Below are 18870 nucleotides of genomic sequence, written 5' to 3'. Positions count from 1 at the left end.
CTGAAAGCATTCAATCACATTTCATCTTGGAAACTAAACATCACTAACCCTGGTTAACATTTAAATGGGAGATCATAAAACACAGAATCACAGCTGATGTAGAACAAAGAATTGTGACTGACTTCAATAAATGTTAGGCCTCATATATCAAAAGATTGACTTTATTTAGTTCTACTGTTGCTGCTAAATTGACATGGAAGTAAAAGAAAACAAGGATGATGAATTCCTATGCTCTAGAAATGTAATAATTTCACAGATAAATGTTATTTTCCACTTCTAGAAAAGACAGGCAAGAAAACAAAAATTATCAAGATCACTTCTTTCTTCCTTTGTGATTTCAATTCATGATGAATAAATCTATAAACTATTCTAGTTTTCAAAACTGAAAATACACAGTGTTAACACTTTAATTACAAGCAAAGTTACACCTTCAGCAAAGAAAAAAGGAAAAAGTATTTCAAGAAACATATATAACATTTTTTTAACCTAAACCAGTGCTACTTACAGTTAATTAAAAAAGTAGTCTGTTAAAATACAACTAAAACCATCTGCAACTGAATTTAGCCTAAAGGTTTTCATTGTAAGCACTGTTTGCCTCTGTAATGTGATAAATGACATCTTTAAAGTTACTAACTTGTATGAAAAGCGAAATGATCATTACTTGCCAACAGGATGGAAGAGGGACAACAGTATGTTATTGTAATTAGGGACTAGTATTCTCTTTCTGCAAAAACAAATGTCCAGTTTTTCCCTTACAGTAGATATGGATATTTTGTATTTAACCAATTACAAACATCCCAGTATACACAATTTTTCATTCTAGTGATTGAATGCCAGATAAACACAGTGTTTAAAATACCAATCTTTTCTATCAACTGACAAAAAATTACTTATTCAGTTCACTATTACACAAATAGTGCTTTGATACAGCTGATGGACTGTTGGAAAAGTAATTGGTAATAAAATGCATTTAAAGATTTTGGAGGGACTGATCCTATCAGCATGTCTGAGCTGAGCATAGCATCTCTGTGAATTAAGTTCACTTCCTAAGTTGTTAGTGCCACGTTCTCCATACGTCCACCATAGATGAGATGCGATCTCCCTAACAGGACACAGGCATACCCTCTCAAAATTAACTTTGTCCATATTTGCATAGTATCAAAAGGAAATAAAAAAAAAATCAAGATTCTTTATCTGTTTAGTTTAATTATTTATATTGATCTTAGTTTAGTTTACAGTTTAGTTTATATTGATTTTAGTTGCTCTTTTAACTATTCATATGTATTGTCTACAGAAGATTAGAAAACCATTCAGTTGCAGCTTTGCCTGAATAAAAACTGTCCCAGAAAGCTTAGAGTGGCATTCTTACATATTGGTAACATATTTTCACAATTCAGAACTTCTTCCCAATCTATTATAAAATTACTTATGTCTAGGAGTATATGCATCACTAACACTAGAGTAGTTTAGTAGTAGTTAACTAGCAAATGACTGGGCAGGTTTTGCCCCTAAAAGGACTGAGATTAACAACAACAAAAAAATAATCCATTTGCCTTTTGCTCTAATCCACTATAGTCATGAGCACTGTAGGTCTGTGTTTGTTAGACATTATTACCAACATATATACAGCTCTTGAGTCACACATGACTTGTGAACAGTTTGAGTGTGGCTCCATATGAAACCTACATTGGCAGCAAAAATGTAGGTATTTCAAATACTCTGCTAAAGGGACTTCTACACCATCTTGGGAGTGAGCTGCATACTTACTCAGCTCTGTCCAACTGTGAAGCAATATAACCTGTAATAACTGTTGTGATTTCCCTTCTCAGGAGCATCTTTCTTATGGCTTTATCTCTACCTTATATGGCTAGTGGAGATGGGTCACATGTAGATATATTGTTACACAAGAGCTGCTTTGGTGTAAATGTCCAGATTTTAGTGTTTAAAAAAAAGAGACACACTTTTTTTTTTTTTTTTTAAAGAAATTGTGCTTCTAGATTCAATTGCTCTTGGAAATTCTGAAATATTTTACAAATTCACAGAAAGCAGTCGACTTGTGGAGCACACTACTGCTGTTCTGTGACTACAGCTGGCCGCTTTCCAGGGCAATACATTGACTCACAAACTCAGTGCCCCTCTGTCATTCTTATAAAACCTTGTCCTTGTGCGTGAGTCAAAAGCTTAGGATTCTCTTAAACAATAAATTTCTAGAATCTCTTTCTTGCTTGTCAGCTAATCATCTGTGAACTCCCTGCAAATATTTAAAAAACAAGCCAGAACAGTTGTGTTGACACAACAGTGCACTGTACCACCTTTCGGTCAGGTAATGTACACAAGAGGAGCCTCTCTCATTACAGATACTGCCAAAGGCCCAAATTCTTGCCCCTTCTGGCAATCCAGAAGAATAGCTCTATTAGAAGAATTAAAATGTAGAGAAATGTGTTAAATCTTTGGCACTTGTACTTGCTTCTGCTTGTATAGGCAGGCTCTAGCACCCTTTATCCCCTTCAAATGAAATCCTAAACACATGGGAACACAGAAAAATGAAGGCCACTTGCCAAAAACTCCACTATCTTTCCTTTTTATAATTCTAAATATCTAAGTCCTCTTAAAAATGTTACTTTCACTAATTTAATCTTAATATTTTTCATGCATTGATTGTTACATATGCACAGATCACAACAAATTATTTTAGCATTCTATAGATTTAACAGCAAGCCCAAAAAATTATCAACAGCTACGGAAATAAAGTTCACCAATTTTTTGCATGAGAATTTAGACAAGCAAATTCAGACTGCAAATAAACATCCACGGCTGTAAAAACTTTTAGAAGATTATTGTGAAAAATATTGTTCTTATCAGAGGATCGACAGGGTAGGCATTCCCTACTGTATTTGGAATCAAAAAGTTACAGTCTTTATCACCTGTTCTTCAGTTTTGAGTAAATTTATATCTGAGTTTTAGTAAAGCAAGTTTAGACATACCAGCTTTCAATTCTTTGATATCCTAACCAGTTGTAGCTTGTCCAAAAATATTCAGAAATATTTCCTGTAGCATTAATCAGGAAATCACTTCACAAATATGATCCTTGAAAAAGCATACAGCATTGTATTTGCATGAAGGCACCAAAGTTCAGAGATAAGGCAGGTGACAAACTGGCAGAAACCCCAAATTTCAAGATACAAAAATTGTAATTTAGTATAAACATAAACTGTAAAACCTTTCCTATCTTTATTAAGCGGTCTGACTTTCTACGAAGCTGCTCTAGATTTATTATGCAGCTAAGAACCGAATTAGTCTCAGAGAATGGGGAATGAAGTACACTCATATTCTCTGACATATTATAAGTAATTTTTTTTCAAGGAAAGCACAACTTTGCCTCTCTTTTTGCTTTTAAAACTGTAAGAGAGAATTCTCTTTCCATAGCTTGCAGAAGGAAAATTAACTAACACGCACAAGCACATGACTCCACCCTAGCCTCCCATTTTAGGCTGCACCCACTCCCAAAATAGTGGTGTTGTGCCACTCAGTGTCAGTTCACTCAGCAGCAGCTCTAGCAGATATATTTTTATAATGGACTGTAGACACAAGGAGGAGAGTATTTTATTAACTGTGTGAATAGCAAAAATATGAATTTTAATTTACGATTGGATAAAAAAAATCAAGGATGTTTACCCAAGAAATGTAATATTTGCTTACAAGAAGTTTGAGAATGAACACAATTAATCACGTATTTTAGCTTTGCCCATGCAAATGTGAGCAGCCTTCATCAATCTTTGTTATCTGTACTTATTCATTACTCCAACACATTTTTAAAATATCATGATGACATGATGTTGTTGCAGATTATCTGGTATTCATTTGAAAACTAATCTCTGTCAGCTCTCCCATGAAATAGAAGAAGTAAGATTTTCTACAACTAAACCCCACCCAGTGAAAGTAACATTTCTTCTACTATACAGCAACTTCCTTTACTCCAGAAATTTGGAAACAAATCAAAACCTCTCTAAAAACACTGTTTTTCTCTTTCCACATAAGTAAGCACAGGCAAAGGCAGTTTAAGTGATTTAAGTCTGAATATAATCCAACAACCCATTATAAACGTCACATTACACTATCTTTCCAGAAAGCACCTAAGGAGTCAGGAAATGATACCCGACTGCAGATATATTTGTCATACCATTCCCAAAAGATATTATGAAACATGGTTCTGTTTTGTAAATCTTCAGATTTATGATCAATAATCATGTTAATTAACTTCATTAATGACATTTAAATCTTATTGCCACATACAAACAAACTAGTTTGCAGACCCTATAACTATACATTGTAGTTTCTTTTTGCTCTTCTATTAATAAGTGTAACATCGGTTCATAAACATGCGGTTACTTTCCAGAGACAGCGGCTTTGCCCGCTCACAGACATTCTGAGTCTTGTATAATTAAAAGATTAAATTCCTCTGAGGTGAGTGCTTTTTAGACCTAGAAACACTGGGATGGCAGAATGTCTCTTGGATCCAATAATAAGGTGTTTGCTCTGGCAACGACTGAAAAAGTGTTCTCATTATCCCACTAACAACTACAAAGGGGTAAAAATATCACAACTCCAAAAATGGTTAATTATACACTGTGTTACACAGTCTTTTGAATTACTCACATCAACAGGAAACACAGCAGATAATATAGCAAACACTGTGTAGAGGATGTAAACAGTATTATCTTTAAAGAAATATTAATGACCTCTTCTTTCAGGAATCTGCCTTGATTTCCTATGAAGGGAACGATAGTTCAAGATAGAGAAATGTGATGAAACAGTGGAGGATATGTTTCTCAACCCAGTAGGAACGCGAGTTTTCTGGATGAAGATAAAGGGATTTTGACTTAATCAATAGAAGCAAAATAAACAAGAATAGAGGACCAGATTTTATATTGAAAATTTCCATGCAATTTTTATTTTCCAAAGTTGTGGGAATTTACTTTCCCTTTTATCTTCAGCAATCTCAGTGTTACTTGAAGACATTTATGTCCCAAATTTGTCTCTGTCTTTTTTTGTTTGAAAGATAAGGTTGACAGCTACATCAGTGACAGAGCTAACCATAAAGAGAAATTAAATCCTCTGGATTTCAAAGCAGCTTTGGAAAAACAAGAAAAATCAAATTCAAGCTAATAAAACCAATAATAATTTCTGGACTACAGTGTGGTTCTGAAACTATGTATCAACAAAGGTGAATTTTACTGCACATTCTAATTCTCAGACTCGGAGCACATTTCAGAAGGAATGCAATTTCAGAAGCACAATGACTATACTCTCCATTAAAAGGTCTGTCTTTCTTGTATTAACTAATGTACTATCCCCCGTGTACTAACAGACTTCAAACAATTTTTGGATTGCTTCTGTTCAAATGCCATCAGATTTTCTTTAGCCCTGCCATTAACAGACTTTGTCCTTTTATCTTTATCTTCCCATCTCAGTCTTCTACAATTCCTAATTTTCACTTCATTTGAAGTGTTATTTTTAGGGTTTATATTTGTATTGTTTATATATATATGATACAATGAACTTTTTTTTTTTTCATTTTCCTTTTATCAATCGTCCTCTGAATTTTTTAACAAGAAAAAATTTGGGAGCAACAAAGAAACAAGACAGAGAAACTGTAATGATGACCTTATCCTCCTACTGACTAATGCTTAAGACAAAAGAAGAGGTATTGAACAATTAATAATAATAACTAAAGTGTATTTATATTACTTTAATACTATATCCCATTGACAAACTTTGCACGTTTTCTATTGTTGTCATGAGGATACTGATGTAAATTCAAGACAAAAAGCTTGCCTAAATGTAATGCCACAGGCTGTGGATCCAAATTTAAGCCTACCCACCGAACGCATCTGGGATCCAATTCTAACAGTAGAATGTTTCCTTAACACCATAGCAGGCATGACTTCAGTACTGACTCAGCTATAACGATGAAACCTATGAAACCACTGACATCCTTTCTCGTAATACAATGAATTTTTCTTACACATCTCCCATTCAAGTACAGACGAGGCCCAACTCTGCCTTTCTGAGATATTACATGATCCCTCCTCAAGCACAAAAGCATTTAAACTAACATGCTTATTAGCTTTCTTAAAGTGATTAACATGTTACCTCTTGCTAATTTTGTGACTCAAAGAACAGGACATTCGGCATTGCTCATTTCTGGAGTTTTGTTAGATTTTTTCACTATCGCAGCAATTGACACCTATATAAAATGAGACACTAAATGAGATACCATTTCTATAAAAATCTTTTTCAATACATAAATATATATATTTTAATTGCAGAGATGTAGTAGTATAGGTGTAATAACCCAAATTATTACCTCAAGCCCTATAATATACTCAATGCTACTCCTGATTATCTAATGACAAAATCTATTAATCTAGATACCCATAATTTATGTTTATAAGTTCTATATTAAGTTTCTTTTCTGTTCTGGAATGCTTGTTCCCTCGGGAAGATGCCTTGCATATGGATATTGGGCATTCCTAAACAGCTATGCAGGCAGACCTGAACTCAGCCTGTATGTTATGCAGAGGTAAACCAACTCTGGACCGAAAAAAGCGCACAGGCAAACCAACCTTGTCGAATGGTTGGACTTAGCCTGGGCACACTCTCACGCCAACATACCAGTATGGCTTTTGGATGCCACAGAGGGTTTCTTAGCTCTGCGACAGCACAGAATTAATGCTTCTGAGTCAGAGCTAGATCACGGCTGGCTATCTTGGACTGCAGGCATAAAAACTTGGGTCTGTCTGCACAGGCATGCCCAGACCCATTCTAGCACAGATTTCCAAATGGTTATAATATATTTTATGATATATTTTATGATCTTGAAATAAATATATAGGGCCAAATACTCTTACTCACACAAGAGCAAATCAGGAGTAACTCATTATTTCCATATTTAATTTGCAGATCATTAAGTTCAGGTCTGCTTCTCCGAATTTGTAGTAGCACCACTGAAAGATCTGCTCCTATAACATGGAGGTGGCAGAAACAACCACTCCTCCATTTCAGAAGAGATTCCAGCTCAACTTATACTAACATTTACCCTTTAGATAGCAGCATAAAAATAGAGGACCATAAATTTTTAACAGAGAGACATAGATATTTTCTGAATAAAGTAGGATTAATGTTACTGAGTACTTATTAACTTGATCTTAGAATGTGAAGGACTAATAAGAGTGGCTAGCATCTGACAATAACAGGCAAATTATTATTATCTCCCTTACCTCTCCCCTACAAATCCGAATGCTACCAATTCCAATTTTATTCTTTCAGTTCCAATCTTGCTACTAGACAAATGACTGCTCCCACTCTCTTTATGTGAGGCATTCTTAATGGGTAAGAAAATACTTTTTGCCTTTCTTCTTTCATTCTTTCTTCACTTTCCCTTAACTTCTCAGATTCCACTTTGATAGTCTTCTAGAGATTTTAAACTACCCTGCATATCAGCGACACTTTGATGTTAAATAGTGTTACCAAGGTCATTCTGACAGAAGGACCAGAAGTAATGTTTGTTTTGAAACCGAGGGCTCTGTTTAAATCTGTTTATTTTTGTACTAAGCCTAGGCACTTTGAGTTGCCATGATGACTCAGAGCAAAGTTGCAAAGCCTCAGTTCTACAAAGAGATTAGTCACTTTGTTTTTTTTCACTGAGCAGCTCTGAGTCAGCTTCAAATTGTTGCACAGAGTACCTGGGTACATCTTCAAATGGTGCAGGTAACTTCAGTGCAAATTTCTGAAAGAAAAGCAGTCTCTCTATATCTGAGCAAATAATTGACTAGGTCTGCCTCCTCTCACATCCCCAAATACAAACTGGGGTTTAGAATGAAAGAAATTGTAACAGTGTGAATGTTGATTTACCTTTTTTCCCTTAGCCACCGAGAAAGTTTAGGGTTAGCAGCCTGAGTTTAATAAACTCTGAGGATACTAAACAATTGGTTGAACTGTGCTCTTAATTCATTAACTATTTCAGGGATTAAAAATTTAGATACCAAAAGGTTTACTCTATTTTTTTTTGTCATTGCAGTTATTGGAAATATTTCTGCTGCTTTTTAATTTCAGCAAAACTGAGAACTAGGTTTACACAATTAGGCCAGCTGCTTTATCTTTTATTTTACTGGATGTACATATATTTGTAGTGTGTGTGTAAATACATGTGAATGTATATGTGTGTGAATCCATACTGTTAATTTTATAATGACTGGAGTTGATGTGGTATGTTCTTTAGTCTGTACACTGTATTTCATCTAAACACAATTCACACCCTTTACATTATATGTCAAAACTCAGCATGTTTGCAACATAGAGTGTGAAAATGAAGTGTGTTACTATTATACAAATATTTTTACATCTATAGATGTAAACTCTATAAACTCAACAGAAAAAGACACTAACCCAAATTGTCTCTCTAGCCAACAATATCATCCTGAAGCTTTCTGGAAAAAAAAAACACAAGAGACCTCTCACGAAGCCGTCAGATTTCTCTGAATCACACAGCTGTACTACTGCTTGTGTGTGGGTCCACAGAGAAGCACGTCAAAATAACCTGAAGGCTACAAGTAGTGAACTTTTGAGAAAGAAAAAGAAGGAAGATGGCCCGATCCACTTGTCAGTTATGACAAATTAGTGTTGCTCTAAGGTCATTTTGAGTTATTAACACCTGTATGAGGCCTGTATTTGCTCCCTCTCCTAACAGGATGTTAGTAACCTTTTCATAATGGCCCTCCTTACTTGTTTTTCTTTTCTTCAGACCATATGACACATCCTGCTGTTTTACTAGGCATTCAGAAGGCTTTAGCATGCCTTCTAATCATAGCATATTAAATAACAAGCAAATATACATGTCTTAATTCAAACTAAAATACAAATGCCACTAAATTATTTTCCAGAGAAATATTGTGGCTATTTATTTTTATTTCATTTATTTTCTAGAGAAAGCATTATGGCCAATACCCCTCAAATGCGTAATCACTGTATGAAGGAATCACATCAAATACTTCTTCTGCATACCTCCCTGCTACCTGTTTATATTCTGACTTATTTAACAACTATTAACTACTTATTATCAAACTAACAATAGGCATTTAAATATGTGAATAAGAATAAACATAGGGGTATTACCTGTTTCACTTGTTCATTCTTTAAACTTATTTACGTCATTTACATATATACCCTTGATTTTGTTCTGTAACTACCCATCTTAATGACAAACAAAAATAGTAATGAATTCTATAAACTTATTTGGTACACAATTTATTTGTAAGACTGTATGAAATACAGTTTCATTACATCATACAATGCTTTTATGTTGAAGGGATTAGCATTCAATGCCAGGTTCACTTTGCAAGATTCAAAAATAATTGAGATTTGGAACATGAACACTTCAGAATCTGATTTAAGAAGCACCAGCAGAATGTTAGGCAAGAATTTGAAATCTTCTGAACACTATTCCTTTATAAACTATCTGGAGATGAGAAATACATTGCTATAAAATGGCGTGATACAAATGCACATTTTGTACATTTTGTACATTTTATCTTCAGGAGTTTTAGGAGAGAAATTTGGAGAAGCTTTCATTAAAACAAAAAATGAAGTACTTTGTTTCAAAATATATCAAATGGCTTTATGAAAAAAGAGAGGTAAGCCTGTTCTAATTTAGTATGAAATACAATTTAGATTAACTGCCCCTGTATTATTATTTATTCTTCATATTGTGGCAGAGGTCATTATGCTGCATATTGTACAAATACACAGAAATAACACTGAACTGCCAACAGTACTCAGTAACAGAATAGTCTATTACTGGAAGCACAGTAGTAAGGGAAGCCCTGAAAGGCATTAAGTGATTGATTTTGTACTGATACGACATATTTACACATGCTCTTTCCTCTCCCCTACTCTCACTCACATCAAGCCATGGGTATACGGGAAAATTACCCTATTCTCTGAGATGCATCAGTACCAAGAAGTGTTGAGTCAATCTATACTGATGTATTAATTATAAATGATGTCACAATTACCTAAAAAGGGCACTATAGATAACACGTCTTCTCAGAAATCCATAAAACTGTGAACAATACGATGGAAGCAGACTAACATTTGCTCACTGGCCACATGGTACGCCAGTCATAGAGACAGCCTACATCAGGTTTACCAGTTTTACCCTCTACAACATAAGAGTATAACTTTCAGAATGACTGCTAGGTTCCTAAAAAAAACACAAGCACATCATAATTTTTATAATTGCGATCATTTATTACTCAGTCTATTCTTCACTTTTTGTGAAGTGATGGAAGCTAAAGATTGGCAAGCATAAAAGATTAACAAGAATAACAGAACCGCCCTGACAATTGCGTATCAGGACACAGAGCAAAGAGTGACAACCTCCTGTTGTTTCAATTTATTGCAACTTTTTTTTCCCTGGCTTTATTATTAACTATTTCCTTTTGTAAACAGTTTTAGTTGTTGTGAAAACTACTTGTGAATCTGTGAAAGCTCTTACTGAAGAACAAACGTAGGTGTAAGGATCATACAGAATGGAATTCCAAGTTACAGCCTCAAAATGAGATTGCACAATCTATATTTGTGTTGGTGAGCAGCTGCTTACCCAAGCAGTCCTACAGGCTAAACTCAACAAATTGATATCTCCTCATGCATTTCCTCCGGTATTGATAGGTACATAATTTTTCCCTTAACTACATGGTTCAGATAAAATTTTCTTAAAATTTCACTATAGAAGTATAGATGTCTAACACTGAAATGACCAATTTCAACATATGCTATCCAATCTACTTTAGAATTTCCTCCTTCATAAATCAGGAAAATAAATACTATTCACTGTGAGACTTCACATACAATTACTGTTGCTACCAAATTAGGAATTCCAAATGCTTGATTCCTAGCAGGTTACAAGAATCATTAACCTCTTTAACCATAAAGAACAATGGACCTTTGCATTGCTAGCTGATCTAATACTAACAAATGAATACTTTAATCTCAACTATTTACAGGTAAATAGCTGTTCGTCTGTAAAATCTGCTGACTGAATCCGTTAAAAGTCATTGCAGAGCTTAATTAGCTGATCGGCTGATTATTTGCTTATGCTATTCTTAAATTTAACATAGGAAATACTTATTTTTGTTGGTTTGCATGTGAGTATGACTCATTTTGAAAATACTTACTAAGAACTCAGATTTGTTTAATCATATTTTACCAGGTGATTATTTGCCTTGCCAAATCTGCCTGGAATCAAACTCAAACGGTACTTTGCAAGCTATGTAGGTGTGGCTGATATATTCTCTCCCTGCGACAAATTTGCTTCCTATATATAGCATGAAAAAGTGAGCGTCCAAGGAACAAGCATTAGTTTCAGAGCTGGCAAGTGAGTAGTGTCCCACCTACCTACAAATGAGCAGTAAAACATACTTAATACACCAGGCATCTGATGGTCACCAAGTTGTATGGATGTTGTAAGGCATTCTTGCATTCTACTGTGACATCACGCCATCCTTCCTGAAAGCCATACTAAGGGCACTGTATTAATGAGCAGACCTCGAAGAGACATTAATTCCTTCCATGAACAAGCGGGGCAGTTGGGGGAAATTGGGTTGGAAGGAAACACAATTGTCATTTTCGTCTGTTCTGTGTCAGTGATGGAGCTGACTGGAGAGGAGAGGGAACATGCTTCGCCTGGCAGAGGGCCGGCAGCTCACTCCCTGCTTGTGCAATGCAGCAGCTCAGGGGAAATATGATTCAGAGGACTGTCTCTGAGTCATGGCTCCTTCCCCAGCCCCTTCTGAACTGGTATGGCTGCCTTTTGTCCCGTTCTGGGAACCACAAGGGAAGATTCCACCTCACCCTGCGCTCTGAAACGCGCCAAGGCGTTCAGAGGCACGGGCTTCGTGAGGGGCACCACGCACTGGGATCTGCTGAGCATTACTTCACTTTACAATCATTAAAAAAGACTAATATATTTGCTATTAACAAAAAGGCAACCACCCACCGCTAATGACTTTAAACAGCAGAAGACCATACTTAATATCTGTTGTTTCTAAAATGTCTGTATTGTCCTGCTGCGCATTTAAGACAATTACGTATCTATATATAAGATACGTCCATCACACGTATGGAAAGTCAAGACGTTAATTACCTAAAGTCTACAGAAATCCTGCACGCCCGACGCAGGAAAAGGCCCGTCCCGCCCCGGGCCCGAGGGGGCTCCGGAGGGGGCTCCTGAGGGGGCTCCTGAGGGGGCTCCTGAGGGGGCTGTGACCCCCGCCCCGAGCAGCCCGGAGAGCGCTGCGCCCGCAGCCCCGCGGCAGTTTGGGCGGGAAGGGGCGTCGCCACCCCACCGGCTCAGGAGGTGAGTCTCGTCCATGGTCATCAGCCTCCCAGGAGGAGCTCTGCTGTGGTACCCACCCGGCACAAAGCTGCGTCCTCTGCGCTGGGCAGAATGGATGTGGTAACCCAGAGCGAGCTCCCACAGAACGGTGCGGCCGCCCCACTGCCAGGCCGCGGGGTGCGCCACAGCCGTTCGCTGGTGATGGAAGGCGGTGGTGTGGAGAGCGGTGTGGGGGACAGTCTGCCCAGTCTGGTGGCACAGCTCCGAGAGGAAGTAGAAAGGTTAAGGAGCATCAGGGAGTCTGAGACCATGGAACCAAGCTCTGCCCTCCCCGAGTCAGAAATGGGAACAACCACCAGAAAAAAATCCAAGATCAAGGGGATCCTGTATCCTCCCCCCAGCAGGCAGAAGGCAGTAGCTTAAAGGAATGAACGTAGGCAAGGCCACGCTCGGGGTGGCAGGCGAACCCCCTCCTTGCTCACCTCGCCTTCCTGGGTGCCGCTGAACAACAGGTACGAGGCTGTGGGTGTGGAAGGCCAGTCAACGGCCTACAGAGTGAAGAGACATAAACCACCCCTTTACTATCTTGCATGGGCTACCTGTACTTAGATAATAGTGTGTGAGTAAGAGAAATGTGCAAAGCCACTATCATCCTTTCCAGCAAATGTGTAAAAATGGCTCCATACAGTGATGAGCAAAGGCGTTTTCACCCTGCCTTTTCCATGCACTGCCTACTGCAGTCACCACAGACATTGATTGTTTGAAGACGACTGAAACATTACTCTAAGCTGGCACTTACTCTGCAATGGAAATTGGCCACACTTGTTTAGAAAAAAAAAAAAAAAAGAAAAAAGGTAATAGTGAAGTTACAATATTATTTCTTACTGACAGAAGGTCTGGTATCCTCACAAATGGATTATGCTGCCTCTGTATGACAAGTGGAAGCTTTTCTGAGCAGTCAGTCAAAGATACTGTACAGCAAAAATACCAGCCCAACTCTTCCAACAGAAAGCTCAGACTCAGCTGAAAAAGAAAACAGTATGTGGGAGTACTGGCTTCTGTGTGAAAAAGGATTCTGTATGCCAGAATTCTTTCTTTAAAATATTTTCCCTTAAGTTAGATGATCTTTTCTCTTCTGATAAATCCTTTTCTTAAGCTCAGGTGATCATCTGTTGCTCCATTATACAACACAATTCTAACAAAACTCGACTCTATGGTCTTGTATCAGAAAGTACAAGAAATCTAAATAAAGAGGTAGTCAATTAACAACTATGCATTCCAATTTTTTTCTAATTCAGTTGTTCATAAACATTCAAAATATATGCCCTTACATAACAAAGAATGATAATTCAGACACACTTACGAGAGTCCATAGGAATTATTTTAAGAAAATTACTTTGTTGGCCATGACTAGACTAAAAACTCAATATATCTTCCTGTACAGATAAGACAGAGTTCTTTCTCTCTTATACCAAAAAAGAAAGGACAATTTCTGTCAATTAGACAATAAAAGAAAATATAGACGCTAAATGAAAATGACACCATGTAAAACTGCACAAGTAACAGTCAATTCGTTAAGTGTGGCTGTGGTTAAGACAAGTAAATGAACACTCATTCCCTGAGACAGATACTGCTGGAGAAATTCAGGTTAAAAACAATCTGACCTCCACTCGTATTAAAGTATGGACATTCTTAAGACTGAAACTGTCATCAGAAAAGCAAGTACATCAAGTCCACAAATGTGGTTTGCAAACATCTATTTGCTACCTTTACTGATAAAGAAACCTCCATCAGGAAAGGAAGACACAAATTACTTGCAGCTTCTCAAGTCAGAATACGAAACTGAGAAGCAAATAATGTTTTTTTTTAACTTAAGGCATTTTTACAAGCAAGGATGGAGATAATAATTGTAGAGGTCACACCATCCAGCATAAAGCTAAAATTTCTCATTTATAAACTGTCTAGAGGGCATTTACTTTAACTACCATTTTTTAAGTGGAATAATTTTTTAAAATCAAAGAATTAAAGACATGCTGGCTAATCAATATATAACACCTTTTCAGTAGATATGGTGTACTAGCAAAGAAGGTAATAGGAAAGGCGCATTTGCATTCAGTTTGGGGGAAAATTGCTTTTCCTTTATGAAAACAGTCCTGTCTGCTCATTACGATTAATACTTGAAAACTGACGCTAATTATACCAGTTTTTATTTCCAGTTATATAAATGGGCATCTTTAATTTCTGTTCCACCCTGCTATTCTCCAAAGACAATCTGTGAAATTAATGATTAAAAGTCTGGTTGCTTTAGTAGTTCCCATATCTTACTGACCCGGACATATGACCAAAAACTGTGTATGGCAAAAGGGCACATTTATGTTTATTTCACTGAAGTAGTTGCGCAATATTTCACATAATCCCAGAGCTATCATCACTATATAACCCAAACAGCAACCGTCCATAAATAGGAAAACAAATAGGCAGAATAATCTTAGTATTCATTCCTGATCCAATGAGAACATGTTTTGCAATTTGAGCATATGCCTTTGAAAAACAGCATTCTGTGGTGCTTTTCACTGCATGGTGACACTATCCCCAATTACACAAAACAGTAAAGAAACCAAGTGTCTGAGTATTTTCTGTAGACAATTATGTGATAGGATTAGATAGATGGTGAAAGGACTATAATGGAACAAGTAAACAACCAGATCGTCATTATCAGAGTTGCTGAGCACCCGCAGCTCCCTCTGAATTAAACTGGGCAACTCTTTAATATGTCTGCTTTTAATCTTTGTGCCTAAAAATTTTAAATTCAAATCTATACATTTTCATAAATGAGCATCACAGTAAATGCTGTGAAGGCTCTGGTATCTTAGTTCAACACCACAAGGAAAGCCTGGATGAGAGAAGTAAGAGTTTACGTAGCTCGTGCTTGGAAAATGCACGTTTATTTTTTTAAGCCCTCAGGTTGGCTTTTACAATGATTTTTATGTATCCCTTGATATCATAATATCTGAGGTTCTCAGTCATTAACAGATTTTATCTCCAAAACCAGTCTTTTGAGAAGAGGAGGAATTATTATTTCCATGTAATGACTAAGGAATTGAAGAACAAGATAGATTGAGAGATTTGCCCAAGATGTAGGGCAAACATGCCACAAACTGAAGCGACAGCTTAGAATTCCTGATCTGTTCCTTAAACAGAAGGCATTTTTGTCCTCTACATCTTGGTTAAGAAACGTAACAATCATTTCATTTTCTCATTCCACTGACATACAACAAATGGGGAAGATTCCCCATTTGCAGAATAACCCAGCTATAACTGATTAATTTAAAATCACTCTTCTATTTCATTTCATGAGCTAACTTTGCCTCTTGTAAAAATCACAGTATGTCCATACTGAGAACAGAACTGCTAAGACATTAATGACAGCAGGCTACCTGGGAGATGTAAAGATAAAATGAGACTTCTAGGGGAAGAGTTTGGGCCATAAATATGTATTACGAAGAATTACATTGATTTATTTTGCAAACAAAGTTAAAATAGTTAATAAAATGTTACAAATGTATACAAATCTATAATTAGTGAAACTGTAACACATAAAATTAAAAACTATGAAGCTTACCTTTCAGTCAACGTCCTTTGGTTGCTAAATACTTCTGGGATATTTTTATTCTAAATTTCTACAGAGAGGTAATAGGAGTTCCTTTCCTTTTTATGAACATGTCACATGCAAGACAGAGCTAGGATCGTGTTCTACTACTCAACCAAACTGATTTCTTTTTTGTCTTTTATCGGGTACTTACTCCTGTACATGCAACCGAGGATGGGCATAATAGGCTGGTGAACCTAGAAGAAATGAGCAATAATCATGCAACATTGTGTCCAAAACGATTTACCTCTTATATCTTAACTGAGTTAATAATATCGCTCTTGGTGGAATTTCATGGACATCTACAGGGACCCACTGCTTGTCCCTCGATACTTCTACAGCAGATGACATATATGGCCCTCCATTTGGCTCAACAGTACGACAAAAAATTGCTTAATTACTTCCTATTATAGACATTACAGCCACTTGTGGAATCTATAATGAAAGAAATGGTTTCAAATTTCTGGTCTTTTACAGTACCTGCCTCATGCAGGCACTTGGTAGGGTAGAAAGAGCAAATAAATGAAACACAAAGCAAACATACCTCCAGCTCTAAGAACTACAGGTTCTTCAAGTCTGGTGAAGATCAAGAGACACAAAGAGGGGATCTTGATTTCCCTTTACAGTCGCTGGAAGACAATCCAACCGCAGCTAAGGAAGCATTTCATACCCAGGCTATGGTCCTTTCTGTAAGTAAAACTGAAGAATATAAAACTGACTCTATATATAAACAGTGGGGCACTGACTTTACAGAGTAAACTATGGCTATGTGCTAGACCAGTAGGCAGAGAAACAGTAAGACAGAAACCTACAAAAGTTTGTGGAAGTTATAACAACTTGAGACATAAAAGATAGTAAAATTAGATCCTATCCCGTATCTAGACAATTATTTCAGTAATGGAAGGATATCATATACTAATAGATATTTTTACATATTTTATATGTGCTACAAAAATAAAAAAAACATTACTACAGAAAATGGACAACTTTGATTCAATAACTGCATGAAAGACTGTAAACAACATTTACTTGCGGAGAGATAAAACAAATTAGTTATTCTTCTTACTATTGAAAGTTGAGAAAGTGTATGCAAGTTAAAGATTAGTTTGCAGTTTGGGGAAGTCACATAGAATAGTCACATAGAAAAAACATGAACATTTTCAGTTTTCAGGAATGCTAAGCACTCTTCTGAAGCCAGAGAGGGCCCATCACAAAAATCCATTTTTATTAGCTGTGTTCTTTGCGGCAACCCATGGGTCTGATCGTGTGCGCCCACCACCCCAAAATTCTGTGTGACTGAATTACACATACGTTGCTTTCTCAACTCCCGAGCAAAAACATTGCAAGTGCAATGTAATAGCAAAAGACTTTAGAAGAGACCAGAAAACACTGATACGTTTCTTCTTACATAGAGAAACAGCTTATTCAGTTACTGTCAAGCAAGCCCAGAGGTTGATGACTAAAAAAAAACATAAACAAAATAGAAAGCCCAAGCCTTTTCTTTCAAATTGTTTCCTTTCTTCCTCCCACACATATCCTTCAGCGACCAGCCGGAATAAGCATGCAGTTCACCTTGCTCTATAGTTTTAAGGCTTTTAATATATTTAAAACTTTAAAACCACTTTAAATTTTCATGTAAAAGTACAGAAAGAAATCCAAACAATATATGGAAATGCCCACGCAATCTCAGCTCCACCCAACTGACAGACTAGGTAGAAAACAAGGAAAAATAAAGGGAATACACCTTCAAAAACCGGTTTAATTCTAGCAGGGGCTAGCAACAATATAATGCAATATAATTGTATAGCTATTGCAGGATAGCATTGCATGGCAGAAACAATGTTATTGGGGTGTTGTGTATTTTCATATTGACATGTTTGAATTTCTTTAAAAACTAAACTTAATCTCATACTCCTAGTGTTTATAATACTTGTTTGGGGAATAATTACATTTCTGTAGTTACAACTTATTCACTGTATTGCCACAACACTTAGGAGCTACAATCATGGACAGGAACATATTGTGTTAGATGGGTTAGGGTGACAGAGCACTGGCACAGACTGCCCAGGGAGGCTGTGGTCTCCTTCTCTGGAGATTTTCAAGACCCGCCTGGATGCAGTCCTGAGTAATGTGCTCTGGGCAATCCTGCTTTAGCAGGGGAGTTGGACTAGATGATCTCTAGAGGTCCCTTCCAACTCTGAAGATTCTGTGATGTGCTGTAAAAACAAAACCAAAAAAAGACTGCAGTTGAAACACACGAAGAGCAGGCAGTGAACAGAGAGAATAGAAAGGTACGAAGATAATGAGGTATTAACAATCAATATGGCGACTACAGGATTTGGCGTGTCAGCTTCCAAACTGAGTCACTGGAAACTCCAAAAAAGATCTTTTCCTGAATCTGAGCGGCAGAACGAAAGAAAACAGAGAGCCGTTTATCCAGAAATTTAACAAGTGGGTGGTGGAAGTCTGTGTCAGGGATGGGCGAGAGTTGTCATCTCAGTAATGAATCACAGGTGAGGCACACAAGGAACGACCTTGAACGCAGATCAGGCCCGTTCTGTTGGGGTGGCGGAGAAGGGAGAGCTCCTCAAGTGACACGCGGTCAAAAGTCACCGGCGAGGGGATCCATCTCTGCAGCTGTCTTATGCAAACCCCATTATTTCTGCACTGCCATGGCCCCACACAAGCCCCTCAATCAAACGGAATGTGCCTTTGGCACCTGTGTTAAACGCGCGAAGGCACCGGGGCCTGTGTCGGTGGGCAGCGCCGTGCCGGGGGGGAGGCGAGCTGCCCCCGGCCTCGGCCTCGGCCGCGGCGCCTGCGATGG

The sequence above is a fragment of the Charadrius vociferus genome, unplaced genomic scaffold (assembly GCF_000708025.1).
Source record: "Charadrius vociferus isolate BGI_N301 unplaced genomic scaffold, ASM70802v2 scaffold7, whole genome shotgun sequence".
In the NCBI taxonomy this organism is placed as follows: Eukaryota; Metazoa; Chordata; class Aves; order Charadriiformes; family Charadriidae; genus Charadrius; species Charadrius vociferus.
Note: the sequence above shows the minus strand (reverse complement) of the source record.